This window comes from Phacochoerus africanus, chromosome 6 (genome assembly GCF_016906955.1).
Source record: "Phacochoerus africanus isolate WHEZ1 chromosome 6, ROS_Pafr_v1, whole genome shotgun sequence".
NCBI lineage: Eukaryota > Metazoa > Chordata > Mammalia > Artiodactyla > Suidae > Phacochoerus > Phacochoerus africanus.
Genome location: NC_062549.1, coordinates 112,058,313 through 112,071,673, shown reverse-complemented (window position 1 = coordinate 112,071,673; position 13,361 = coordinate 112,058,313).

Sequence of the window (13,361 nt, the reverse complement as noted above, 5' to 3'; positions counted from 1 at the left end):
CAGCATTGCTATCAGCTGTGGTGTAGACTGCAGATGCGGCTCGAATCTGGTGTGGCTGTGGCTGTGGTGTAGGCCAGCAGCCGCAGCTCCAATTCAACCCCTAGCCTGGGAATCTCCACATGCCACACACACACACACAAATTCTATGCAACAAATACACTGTAAGCAAAGTTACTATAGCCATGACAGCCTGGAAGTAAAGATTTGGAACATGTTTATAGACAAAGGTTTAATATCTATAATATACAAGCACTCCTGTAAACTATTAAGAAAAAAATGGATAGAAAAATGTACATAGTATAGAAAAGTAAAGTTTATAGCTAAATAATGGTGGCCAATAAATATTCAAAAAATACTCATTCTTACTAAGGATGCAACATTTTAACCAAATGTGATTTTTTTTTACACTTATATCAGCAAATATATTTAAAGATTGCTAATATGCTGGAGAAATTACTCTTCATTCATTATTGGTTGGAAAGCAAATTGATAACCATTTTTGGAGAGAAAGTTAATTTTCCTTTTAAAATATTCATATTTTACTCATATGAATTTATCTCTCAAATAAGTAAATATTACCACAACTATCCTAAATCATACCTTTTTACATCTTTACAACACTACTTGTAAATGCGAAACTTGGAAGCAACGCTAATATTCATCAGTATGAAAACAGCTAAATACAAATAAGTACACCTACGCCACGAGCCACGTGTTCTAATGTAGAAAGATGCCCAAGAAGTATCACCTAACTTAAAAAGCAAACGGCAGAAAAACGTGTACATAGCATAATCCCATTGTGACGAAATGATAATACCTACAGAAAATAACTGGGGAAATGTTGACCATGGTTATTTCTGGGGTTGGATGTGGTAGGACTTGACTTGACATTTTATTTTACTAATGTCTGAGTATTGCCTGTGTATTATATTTGCAATCAGAGAAAAAAAAAACAAATGGCATGGCTTACAAAACCCTTCCTGATCTGGAAACTCTCTAACTCTCCAATCGTCTTTCCTTCAATGTATGCTCTAGCAGCACGGAATTATATACTACTTGTTTCCTGCATTCTTGCCTTTTTTGGATGCAAAGCCTCCCATCCCCTGAGCCACGAAAGCCTCTGACACAAACACATACCCAGCTTATTCATCACTTCATATTCAGCTGAGCTGTCTCCATCTCCAGACACCCCCGAGATGCCCAGTCTCCACTCTAGCTGGCTTAGGTCACCCTCACCAAAGCCATCACAGCACATACTCCTTCGTGTTATACTCAAGATCGTATAGAATTATCACCTAGTGTGTCCATGTCCCCCCACTAGACTGGGAGCGCCTTGAGGATAGGGATCCTAGGCTTTCTAATCCCCAAGAATTTATGCAGTGTTTAGGCTCTTAGATTATAAACTCCGGGAAGGCATGGGTCACAGCATCATTTTCACTAACCCGGCATCTCGGAGATAGTAGGTACATTGATGAATGAGCAATGAATGATGAATGAATCAACTGCCCACCTGACTATATTTCTGCAGTCATCTCTCTAGTGGGCCCAAAACAATGCTCGTTCCTGAACTTGACTTTCAGGAATTTGTGTCATTGACCTAATTCAGCAAAGGCAAAGAAAACATGGGCATACAAAGACGTTCACAAAAATATTTTAAATAATAGAGGGGAAAAGTGCAGGAAACCAGGGACAACCAAAATGTCTAACATGAAGCAAGAGTCTAAACCGAGCAACCATTTGTGAAAGCACCTACTCAGCAGTAATAGACAAATGAGATAGAGTCTCTGTTATGGGTTGAATTGTATCCTCCCCCAAAATATGTTGAAGTCCTAAACCCCAGTACCTTTGCATGTGACCTTATTTAGAACTAGAGTGGTTGCAGCTGTAATTAGTTAGGTCATACTGGGTTAGACTGGGTCCCTTATTTGACATGACTGGTGTCCTTACCAACAGAGGAGAGAGGCACAGAGAGAAGGCCATGTAACCAGAGAGGCAGAGACTGGAGCGATGCAGCTGCAAACCAAAGAACACCAAGAACTGACAGCCCCTGCGGAAGCTAGCAAGAAGCAAAGATTCCGGCGCAGATTTCAGAGGGAGCACAGCTCAGCCAGCAGCCTGACTGCAGACTGCCAACCTCCCAGATAATACATTTCTGTTGTTTTCAAGCCACCCAGCTTGTCGAATTCTATTCCTGCAGCCCTAACAGACAAACCCAGTCCCTAGCTTCAGAAATCCATATCTATTAAGAGACAGACATATAAACATGTATTTATACCATGGAATGATAAGGCCAAAAAAATAAAATTCTATGCACCGTCCAAGGGTGGTACCTAGTAGATGTTACTCTACTGGGATGCATGTTGCGGAGAATTCAGGTAAAACGTCACAGATACGGTGACGTTCATTTGCGGGCATGGACGATGGCCACGTGAAGGCCATTGGACAAGGTGGGGATGAGGACTGAGAGGATATTCAGGCACGGGGACCCGGCTGGGCAAACCCCAGCTGGTGGGAAATGGCTTTTGGTTCCAAGAACTGCAGTAGCTCACGACAGCTAACTTGGAAGAGTGAGTGGAGTGAGGAGAGAAAATGAGAACCTAAAATAAAAGAAAGCAAGAGCAAGAAGCAAGGGCCAGATCCTACAGCACCTTGCGTGTCTTGCAAAGCAAGTTGAAATTTATTCATTCCATGATGGAAAGCACTAATTTTTGAAGGGAATAACAAGGTCAGATTAGAAAGGTCACTCAATGGGGCAAAGTGAAGCAGGACTTGGGGCAGAATATGTGTGTCACAGCTGGACAGAAAGACAAAGTGATAGACTGGCTTCTTTTTTTTTTTCTTTTTTTTCCCTATCCCTCATGATGCCCTTTCTTTCCACCTACACCTTTCATCCTTCACTCACATACATCAGGTTTTTAGGTGGGAAGGAGGTTACTCATTTTTCTCTGTGGCTTCAGGTTACGATTAAGACAAATTGGTGTTGGGAGTTCCCTGGCGACCTAGCAGTTAAAGGACCTGGTGTCATCACTGCTCTAGCTCAGGTCTGATCTTTGGCCTGGGAACTTCCCCATGCTGTAGGCATGACTGAAAAGAAAAAAAAGTCAAATTGGTGTTGGAGAGAAAATACAAAAACAAAAATTATCTCTCCAGTAAGAGCTTTATAATTATGGCAGTATTTTCCCAAATACAACCTCAGATCACTTCTGAGAAGAAGGGGTGGGGGGTGTTCCATGGCCCAATGTCTGGAAAATTCTGGGTTAAACAAAATAGAAAATTTCCCCCCTTCTGATGTTTGCCAAGCTCTTATAATGCTAATTTATATATGACTCTCCAAGAGGGGGAAATTTTGTAAAGCGTTTCCCTAAAGTATTTGATCCCAGAATGTTTCCCTGAAAATTATCACTTCCCAAAATACAACACACTTTGAGAAACGTTTAGCTGACTCAGAAATTTCTGATTTGCTGGCCTGTTTTGTGAGCGGCAAGCCCTGTTAAGGACGATGTAAGATGAAAATTCTCCATCAAGAGGGACGCCAGTCTATTTCTTTTTTTTTTTTTTTTTTTTTTTTTTTTTTTGCTATTTCTTGGGCCGCTCCAGCGGCATATGGAGGTTCCCAGGCTAGGGGTCGAATCGGAGCTGTAGCCACTGGCCTACACCAGAGCCACAGCAACGCGGGATCCGAGCCGCGTCTGCAACCTACACCACAGCTCACGGCAACGCCGGATCGTTAACCCACTGAGCAAGGGCAGGGACCGAACCCACCACCTCATGGTTCCTAGTCGGATTCGTTAACCACTGCGCCACCACGGGAACTCCCCAGTCTATTTCTTAAATCACTTTCACGCCACATGCCGTTACTCTGTGGCCATGGATGCTTTCCTCATAAATGAAATTTGATTTGCTCCACATCCAATATTTCATTTCATCATTGATTTTTTGTAAGTATAGGAAGTGTCCCCCATGAATTAAATGGTAAATGTAACTGAGTCATGACGCTTGAATTTTGTTCCCCTCAACCTGCATAAGGTCATTCACTCCAGGGGTCAGACTGCAAGCGTTTTCTTAGGCAAGAAACCCAAGCCTTGCCCCGTCCCACCCCCGGGAGCTGCCCCGCTCCAATACTATAGCCAATTTTGTGGCTTCCTTTCAGACATGCATCTATAAGGCTTAGATAACCTAAGCTACTTCTGATTTTTTTCCAAGGAAAACAAAAATCAAATACTTTACTGTCTCAAAAGAATGTTATCATCAATAATGTAAGGAGGGCTAGGTAGGGACAAAGCCAGTCACTGTCTAAGGGCACACCTGGAGGACATGCCTATTGTCGCCGGAATAACCGGAGGGCTATGTGGATTGGAATCATTTAGAATCAAAGAAGGGGGTGCGGAGGCAGGAAGAAATTAAGGAAGAAAAAGCATTCCTTTGCTGACTAAAGAACCTGCTAGTCTGTCACAACCCCTGTCAACCTGATGGATGACCCTGACTCTGCTCCCACTCAACTAAGTTCTAAGTTCTACAAGTGCACCTGATTGGCAAAAGCTAAACTATAACCATAACCTCAGGGGAGTCTTTAAAATGTGATTTTTGAGCTTTCTAGCCTCTCCTGTACAGGAAGACATACTAGAAGGACATTCCAATGGATGCACAGAAGGCCAAAGAAACCACAGTGTCTGCCACACATGCCTAGATACAATACTTAGAGAAAGTACATATTTTTGAAAAAAAAAAGTACAAAATAGAATGAATTAAGTGAGGTTCAATGACAAGCTATAATCTACTTCAGGAAGCTCCTGGCCATCCACTGACCCTACCAGTCATTAATAGCCAGTCACACTTGAGTCTAAGTAAGGATGGAAGATGTACAGCATACAATCTTCCACTTTCCCTTCTCATTCCTGTTGCAGACATTAATAATCAATCACACCATTTTTATGCTAAACCTAGATTCAACCTCAAATTCCTTTTCAGAACAATGCATCAGGTAGCTGATAACATCAATCAGAAATAACAGGCAAGTTGGAAATTGTCACCTTCATTCAATCTTTTTCTTTTTTGGCTACACCCACAGCATATGGAAGTTCCCAAGCCAAGGATCAAATCCAAGCTGGAGTTATGACCTATACCACAGACGCAGCAGCACCAATCCTTAACCCACTGCGCAAGACCAGGATCAAACTGGTGCCTCCACAGAGACAAGCTGGATCATTAACCCACTGCACCACAGCAGGAACTTCCTCATTCAATCTTTAATACATTTTACTCTAAAAAATTTAGGAAACTTCTGGTCTATTATCTATTGCCACAAAAATGATTTGAAAACAAAAGACTCTCCCAAGTTCAGTGGTTTAAATCAACACATTTATTATTGTTAATGCATCTTCATGTTGCCTGATCTAGATTAGGCTTGGCTGGGGCAGCTCTGCCCCCATGTCCTTATCTTCCTTGGACCAGTGGGCCAGTACAGGCACGCTCTTCTCATGGCGATGTCAAAGGTACAAGAGGGGCTATGGTTTGGAATTGACACACTGTCACTTCTGTGCACATGCCATTAGCAAGAACAAATCACCACACTGAGCCCAAAAGTCAAGGATAGGGAAACATCTTTCAGCCACAGTAAGGCCACGACAAGGGTGCAGAAGCAAGGACCAGCAAAGAATGGGGTACAAAAATGCAACCTACCACGGGTCCTCATCAAGGATTATTGTTAGCGAGCAATAAAACTGAGTATCATCCCTAATTTTCATCACCTACAATCTTGAAAGATTCTGCCCTACTATGTGAGACAGTGGCCCTTGTCAATTAAGAATGTAGATTCCAGGAGTTCCCCCTGTGGTGCAATGGGTTAAGAATCTGACTCCAGGAGCTCGGGTTTCTATGGAGGCATGAGTTCAATTCCCGGCCTGGCACAGTGGGTTAAAGGAGCCGATGTTGCTGCAGCTGCAGGGTAGGTTGCAACTGCAGCTCAGATTCCATCCCTAGCCCCGGAACTTTCGTATGACGTGGATACGGCCTCAATAAAACAAAGTGGATTCCGCACAGAAGTGCACAATTGACCCCAAGAGCATTGAGGCGAGCATGAAATCTGCTGGTACCCTTGGAACTTTAAGCCAGGATGTAGGTCTGTAGCAAGAGTGGTGGTAATGCTGAAGTGACCAAGATAAGTGCTATTTGCTCTCAGCAAGGTACTCGCCATTATAGGAGAGGCAGGCAACAACAATCATTTTCATATAAAGACACCAATTTGCTTCCATTATTCAGTGCTATTTATGGAGGAAGTTAGTATATTCAACTTCATCATTTTGATAGTCTTAAAAAACAGATATAACTTACTGGTAATAATAAGTACTAGAGTATGTAGGGTGCTATAAATTTGTGTGTGCGTTTTGATGCTATAACTAAAAAGAATTGTGAGTAAAAATGTTTTAACCATATAATATTATGAAAACATGCCATTTGAACCATAAATCTTCACAACATGAAAAGCAACTGTATAATTTGATGTTATGTATTATATTTGTAATCACTACTTTGGTACCAGTTTTTACAAATTGTGACTATGTCTGCTGGATCCACCAATGCTATAAATGCCTTTGAATAATTTTTCTACCAAGAAAACTAAAATTTACAACTCCTGGTGTTCCTGGCTTCTTTCAACATAGCTTAGTTTTAATACTTCCATTAAGGATTTTTCTTTCCTCTCTCTTCTTTTATGCTCACATCTGTAAATACTAAAGAACATGGAGAGGGGGAGGAGGGGCAGAAAAGATGTTGGCTTTAAAAACTAGGTGGCAGAATCCTTCTAAGATAAAAATATCTTTTATTTATAATATCTCGATTGTCCTTTGGTTGTAGAAGGATATCCCTTAAGATGGGTGCAGGATCGGTGAAGAGTGAAGAAAAGAGAAATCAATTGCTCTATATAATAAGAAAGAAGTTTCTGGAAGGTCTTACAACCCCCCAGTTCCTCTTAGAACCCCCTCAGTTTCTTAGAACAAGGTAGAAACTGAGGGAGGAGATAAAAGAAGATTGTGTCAAGGAGTTCCCTTCTGGCACAGTGGGTTAAAGTTCTGGCATTGTCACTGCAGTGGCTCAGGTCCCTGATGTGGCCCAGGTTTGATTTCTGGCCTAGGAACTTAGGCATGCTGCAGAAGTGGCCGAAAAAAAAAATTGTAAAAAAACAAACAACTCAATCAAAAAGTGGGCAGAAGACCAAAATATACATATTTCCCAAGAAGACATACAAATAGTTAGCATATGAAAAGACGCTCAAAATCACTAGTAAGAGAGAAATGCAAATCGATAATGAGGTATCACTTCACACTGGTCAGAATGGCCATCATCAAAAAGTCTACAAGTAGTAAATGCTGGAGAGGATGTGGGGGAAAGGGAACCCTCCCACACTGTCAATGGGGATGTGTATTGATGCTGCCACTGTGTGAAACAGTGTGGAGGTTCCCTTAAAAACTAAAAATAGAGCCACTACTCGACCCATTTTTAGGTGTATGTAGGAAAGACAAAAACTCTAACTGGAAAATATACATGCACCCCAATGATCATAGTTATGCCATTTGCAATATCCAGGACATGGAAACAAGCTAAGTGCCCATCAACAGATAAGTGGCTTAAGACGATGCAGTGAACATATACAATGGAATATAACACAGCCATTAAAAAATAATGAAATATTGTCATTTGCGGGAGTTCATGCTGTGGCACAATGGGTCAAGGATCTGGCATTGCCACAGCTGTGGCATAGGTCACAGATGGGGCTCAGATTCTACCCCTGGCCCAGGAACTTCCATACATATAGCAGTGGAGCCAAAAAAGGAAAAAAAAAAAAAGAGAGAGAGAGAGAGAGGGAATTTCTCCAAAAAAGACATTCAGATGGCCAATAGGCACATGAAAAAATGTTCAACATCACTAATTATAGGAAAATGCAAATCAAAACTACAATGAAGTACCACCTCACACAGGTCAGAATGGCCATCAACAAGTCTGCAAATAACAAATGCTGGGAAAAAAAAAAAGGGGGGGAATGTAATTGTAATGTGTACATGTAAGGATAACCTGACCCCCTTGCTGTACAGTGGGAAAATAAAAAAAAATTATATATAAAAAAAAAAAAATGCTGGAGAAGATGTGGAATAAAGGGAATCCTCTTTCATTGTTGGTAGGAATGTAAATTTGTTCGACCACTATGGAAAATGGTATGGAGGTTCCTCAGAAAACTAAATATAGAAATATCATATGATCTAGGAATCCCACTTCTGGGCATATGTCTGGACAAAATTTTCATGCAAAAAGATACATGCCCCTGCATGCTCATAGCAGCACTACTCAAATAGCCAAGACATGGAAATGGCCTAAATGTCCATCAATAGATAAATGGATTAAGAAGATGTGGTGCATATATATATAATGGAATACTACTCAGCTATAAAAAAGAATGAAATAATGCCATTTGCAGCGACGTGAATGTAACTAGAGATTGTCATACTAAGTGAAGTAAGTCAGAAAGAGAAAGACAAATACCCCATGATATCACTTATATGTGGAATATAAAATAGGGCACAAAACAGAAACAGATTCACCAACATGGAGAACAGGCTTATGGTTGCCAAGGGGGAGGGGGGAGGGAGCGGGATGGACTGGGAGTTTGGGGTTCGTAGAGGCAAAGTATTACATTTAGAATGGTTAAGCAATGAGGTCCTACCATATAGCACAGGGAACTATGCTATCTTGGGATAGACCACGATGGAAGGTAACATAAGAAAGAGAATGTAAATAAATGTTTGATGGCATTGCTTTGCTGTCCATAAGAAATAGGCACAACACTGTAAATCAACTGTACTTTAATAAAATATTTTTTTAAAAAGGAAATACTGTCATTTGCAGAAACATGGATGGATCTAGAGAATGTTATACTAAGTAAAATGTCAGAGAAAGACAGACATAATATGACATTGCTTATATGTATAATCTAAAAAACAATCCAGGAGTTTCCTTTGTGGCTCAGGGAAAACCAACCCAACTAGTATCCATGAGGAGGCAGGTTCAATCCCTGGTCCTACTCATTGGGTTAAGGATCCAGCATTGCCATGAGCTGTGGTGTAGGTCACAGATGTGCCTCGGATCCTGTGTTGCTATGGCTGTGGTGTAGACGGCCAGCTGCAGCTTCAGTTCAACCCCTAGCCTGGGAACTTCCATATGGCACAGGTGTGGCCCTAAATTTTTTTTTGTCTTTTGTCTTTGTTGTTGTTGTTGTTGTTGTTGTTGTTGTTGCTATTTCTTGGGCCGCTCCCACGGCATATGGAGGTTCCCAGGCTAGGGGTCGAATCGGAGCCGCAGCCACCGGCCTACGCCAGAGCCACAGCAACGCGGGATCCGAGCCGCGTCTGCAACCTACACCACAGCTCACGGCAACACCAGATCGTTAACCCACTGAGCAAGGGCAGGGACCGAACCCGAAACCTCATGGTTCCTAGTCAGATTCGTTAACCACTGCGCCACGACGGGAACTCCCCCTAAAATTTTTTTTAAATAGAATAAAAAACAATCCACATTAATCTACATATAAAATAGATATAGACTCACAGACATAGAAAATAAACTACGGTTACCAAAGCGGAAGGAGAAGGTGGGTAGGTGAGGCATATGGGATTAATAGATACACATCACTATACATAATATAGCTGAACAACAAGAATTTACTGTATAGTACAGGGAACTATATCCAATATCTTGTAATAACCTATAATGGAAAATAACCTGAAAAATATATATATATATAATTGAATCACTTTGCTGTGTACCTGAAACTAACACAATATTGTAAATCAACTACACTTCAATTAAAAAAAGAAATAAAATATTTATCCTATGGAATCACAAGTTGTTTTAGGATGGGGTCCAATAAGTACATAGACCGTCACAAGTTATTTTAGGGTAGGGGTCTGTTAAGCATCTTGAGTTTCTGGTAGAATGTTCTGGATGATTTCATCAAGTGAAAAGTCAGATTCCATCCAGGCTGAAATGTGCATAACTCACACGTCCTCTACGGCCTCCTGATTCTATTTTAAGAGAGCTTAGCAATTAGCAATACCAATTCCATTTTGATTTTTCTTTCGTCATGAAGAGAGAGAAGGCAGGTATAGTAACAGGAGACCAGGGAACAGATGGCTGTGCAGAAGTTCAAGGTTATGGGTATAGCTGTTAATCTTGAAGAACAGGAATGGCAAACACTATTTTTTTTCGTTTTGTTTTGCCATGCTTCCAGCATGTGGAAATTCCTGGGCCAGGGATTGAAACCATGTCACAGCAGCAACCCAAGCCACTGCAGCAATAATATCTGATCCTTTTATCTGATCCTTAACCCACTGTGCCAACAAGGGAATTCCACTTTTTTTTTTTTTTTTTTTTTTTTTGCTTTTTAGGGCTAGACCTGTGACATATGGAAGCTCTGAGGCTAGGGATTGAATTGGAGTTGTAGCTGCTGGCCTATGCCACAGCCACAGCAATGAAGGATCTGAGCCACCTCTGCAACCTACACCACAGCTCACAACAAAGCTGGATGCTTAACTCACTGAGCAAGGCCAGGGATCAAACTCGCATCCTCATGGGTACTAGTTGGGTTCATTACCGCTGAACCACAATGGGAACTCCCCTAATAATTCTGTTTTAAATTGCTTGCTGGGCTCTAGTGCAACATCGCATAAACCTGACATCAACTTCCAAATCATGAATACCCACAATATATTTCTTTCTTTTTTTTTTTTTCCTGTCTTTTTGCCTTTTCTAGGGCCACACCTGCAGCACATGGAGATTCCCAGGCTAGGGGTCTAATCAGAGCTGTAGCCACCAGCCTACGCCAGAGTGACTAATAATGTAAACATATCAATTTACCTTGTTACTGGCTGGTAATCAATTTCCCATGTCTTTTCAGTGTGGTCATGGTCCTTAAAGATGCGGACTGCTGTCCTAGGGACTTTTGCTTTCTGTGCAGCAGAAAGAATAATAAGACTAGAAGCAGGCTTCCTTTTTTTAGCATTATGGACAGATTAGATACTCTGAACAACCATCACAATGGAACCAACTAAAATGCAGGATAAAATGTTTCTTAAAATATTTTGAATGCATCACTGAGCTGGCACAAAGGAATCTATAGAATTCAAAAATGAAATGAGACCAGGAACTCTGAATGGTAAGCAAGTAAGGAACTCTGCATGGAGGGTTTGCCCTAAATCCTGGGAATGCATTTGGTAAGACTGCAGAATGCATGGGGAAAAGCTAAATCCCAGATAACAGCCAAGCCAGGGCATCAAATAGAAAGCCCCTGTGGGAAGCTAAGATCCCAAAGGGCTACACCCTCAGAACAAAAGTATCAGAAAACAGATTCTTCTACAATGAAGGAGGCAGTCCGCCCTCACTTGGGTGCCCGGTGCAAGGGGGAGAATATTCCCCTAAGATCTCATAATCAGAGGGCTTTCTCTCATGGGTTCACAGTCTAAGTTCACACCAATTCTGCGGTCCAAAAATTCAAACAGAATATTTGAAGTGGCTCCAGGGGACTTCCTGAAAAAGAATGATGGTAGCAGCGGGAAGTTATTGAATCTCTCCAAATGTCATCCTGAAGCCAAATTGAATAACTTGAAGACGCGGCAAATACCACCAAAAAGAGACGGCACTCAAGTGGAAACCTGGGAAGCAGGTGCACCTGAGAGGAGCCCTCACAGGCTCCAAGTCTCGGTGCAAAAACAACACATGGGAACAAGAGAGGACCCATGGCGTCACAGTAGTCTCTGCCTTTCACAATCTCAGATACCCAATAATTTCTCACCAGTGTCTCCCATTGACAAACCCATCCAGCTGACAAGGGGACCCTTGAAACAAGGCCTTAGGTGTCAGCTTCCTACATGACAGAGCAAAGCAGGGGAGGGCCGAGGAATAAGCCCACGAGCAAACAAGCAAATGACTGTGGCACAACCTAGGCTTACTTTGCAGACACGGAAATTGATATCTTTACCCATTAGAAGGAGGACTCCACTAATAACAAAAATACCTTCAATAGGTGACATTGGTGAGCAGCAAGGAAATTAATCAGAAGCTGGAAGGGTAATCGGTTTTATAGAGTGGGAAGTGTTTGGTAGAACCGTCACTACAGTGACCCAGAAGGCAGACCATGCATCTAGTGAATTTATAACCCCAGGGGAAGAGTTCAGAAAACAAAATGTTAGTTCTATGTTTTAGTTACAATTGGCTGCATTCAACAAGGCGCCACGGGGAGGACAAGAACTCACAGAAGATTTGGCTGGTGTGCGAGAGGGGTGAGAAAGAGAGTTCATAAACTGAGGTACTGGAACCGTGCAGAAGGTAAACCGCCTCTCAACCCCAAACAGTGAAAGATAACAAAAAGGAGGTTTGGGTACAGCAAAGGCCAATTAAAACGCAGCTTTGGGGCAAATATCTGGTCAAGGCATGGACATTTGAATCAGTGATCCATGCCTTCAAAATTATAACGGTGACTGGGAGCAGAGGTTGAATTAGCAGTATAATAACCAATAAGTCCTTTCATTGGAAAAATGCTCAGGGAAAAGATAATGTGTCTATCTGGGATTTGGGGCTGTTTTTTAAACACAGATGCTAAAAATAGTTTATGATAAATAGCTTTTTTGGTAAATTTTAAAACCAGATGAAACACGTCAATCCCTAGTGGGGAAAAATCCTTACCAATAATAACTAAAGAAATAGACTATTTCTACAATCATTAAGTAAATGTAATCAATATTTTAAAACTTTCCCACAAAGAAAACTAGACCCAGAGAGCTTCATAGGAAATTCTACCAAACATTTTTAGTAAATAGTAACGCTAATCTTACATTAATTCTTTTTTTTTTTTTTGTCTTTTTGCTATTTCTTGGGCCGCTCCCACGGCATATGGAGGTTCCCAGGCTAGGGGTCAAATCGGAGCTGTAGCCACCGGCCTGCGCCAGAGCCACAGCAACGAGGGATCCGAGCCGAGTCGGCGACCTACACCACAGCTCATGGCAACGCCGGATCGTTAACCCACTGAGCAAGGGCAGGGACCGAACCCGCCACCTCATGGTTCCTAGTCGGATTTGTTAACCACGACGGGAACTCCTTTTTTTTTTTTTTTTTACATTAATTCTATCAGAGAACATAAAAAGACGAAACATTCCCCAACTCATGTTTTTAGGCTACCATAATTCCATACCTAACCCAGACAAAGACCATAATTCCATACCTAACCCAGACAAAGACCATAATTCCATACCTAACCCAGACAAAGACCATAATTCCATACCTAACCCAGACAAAGACCATAATTTCATACCTAACCCAGA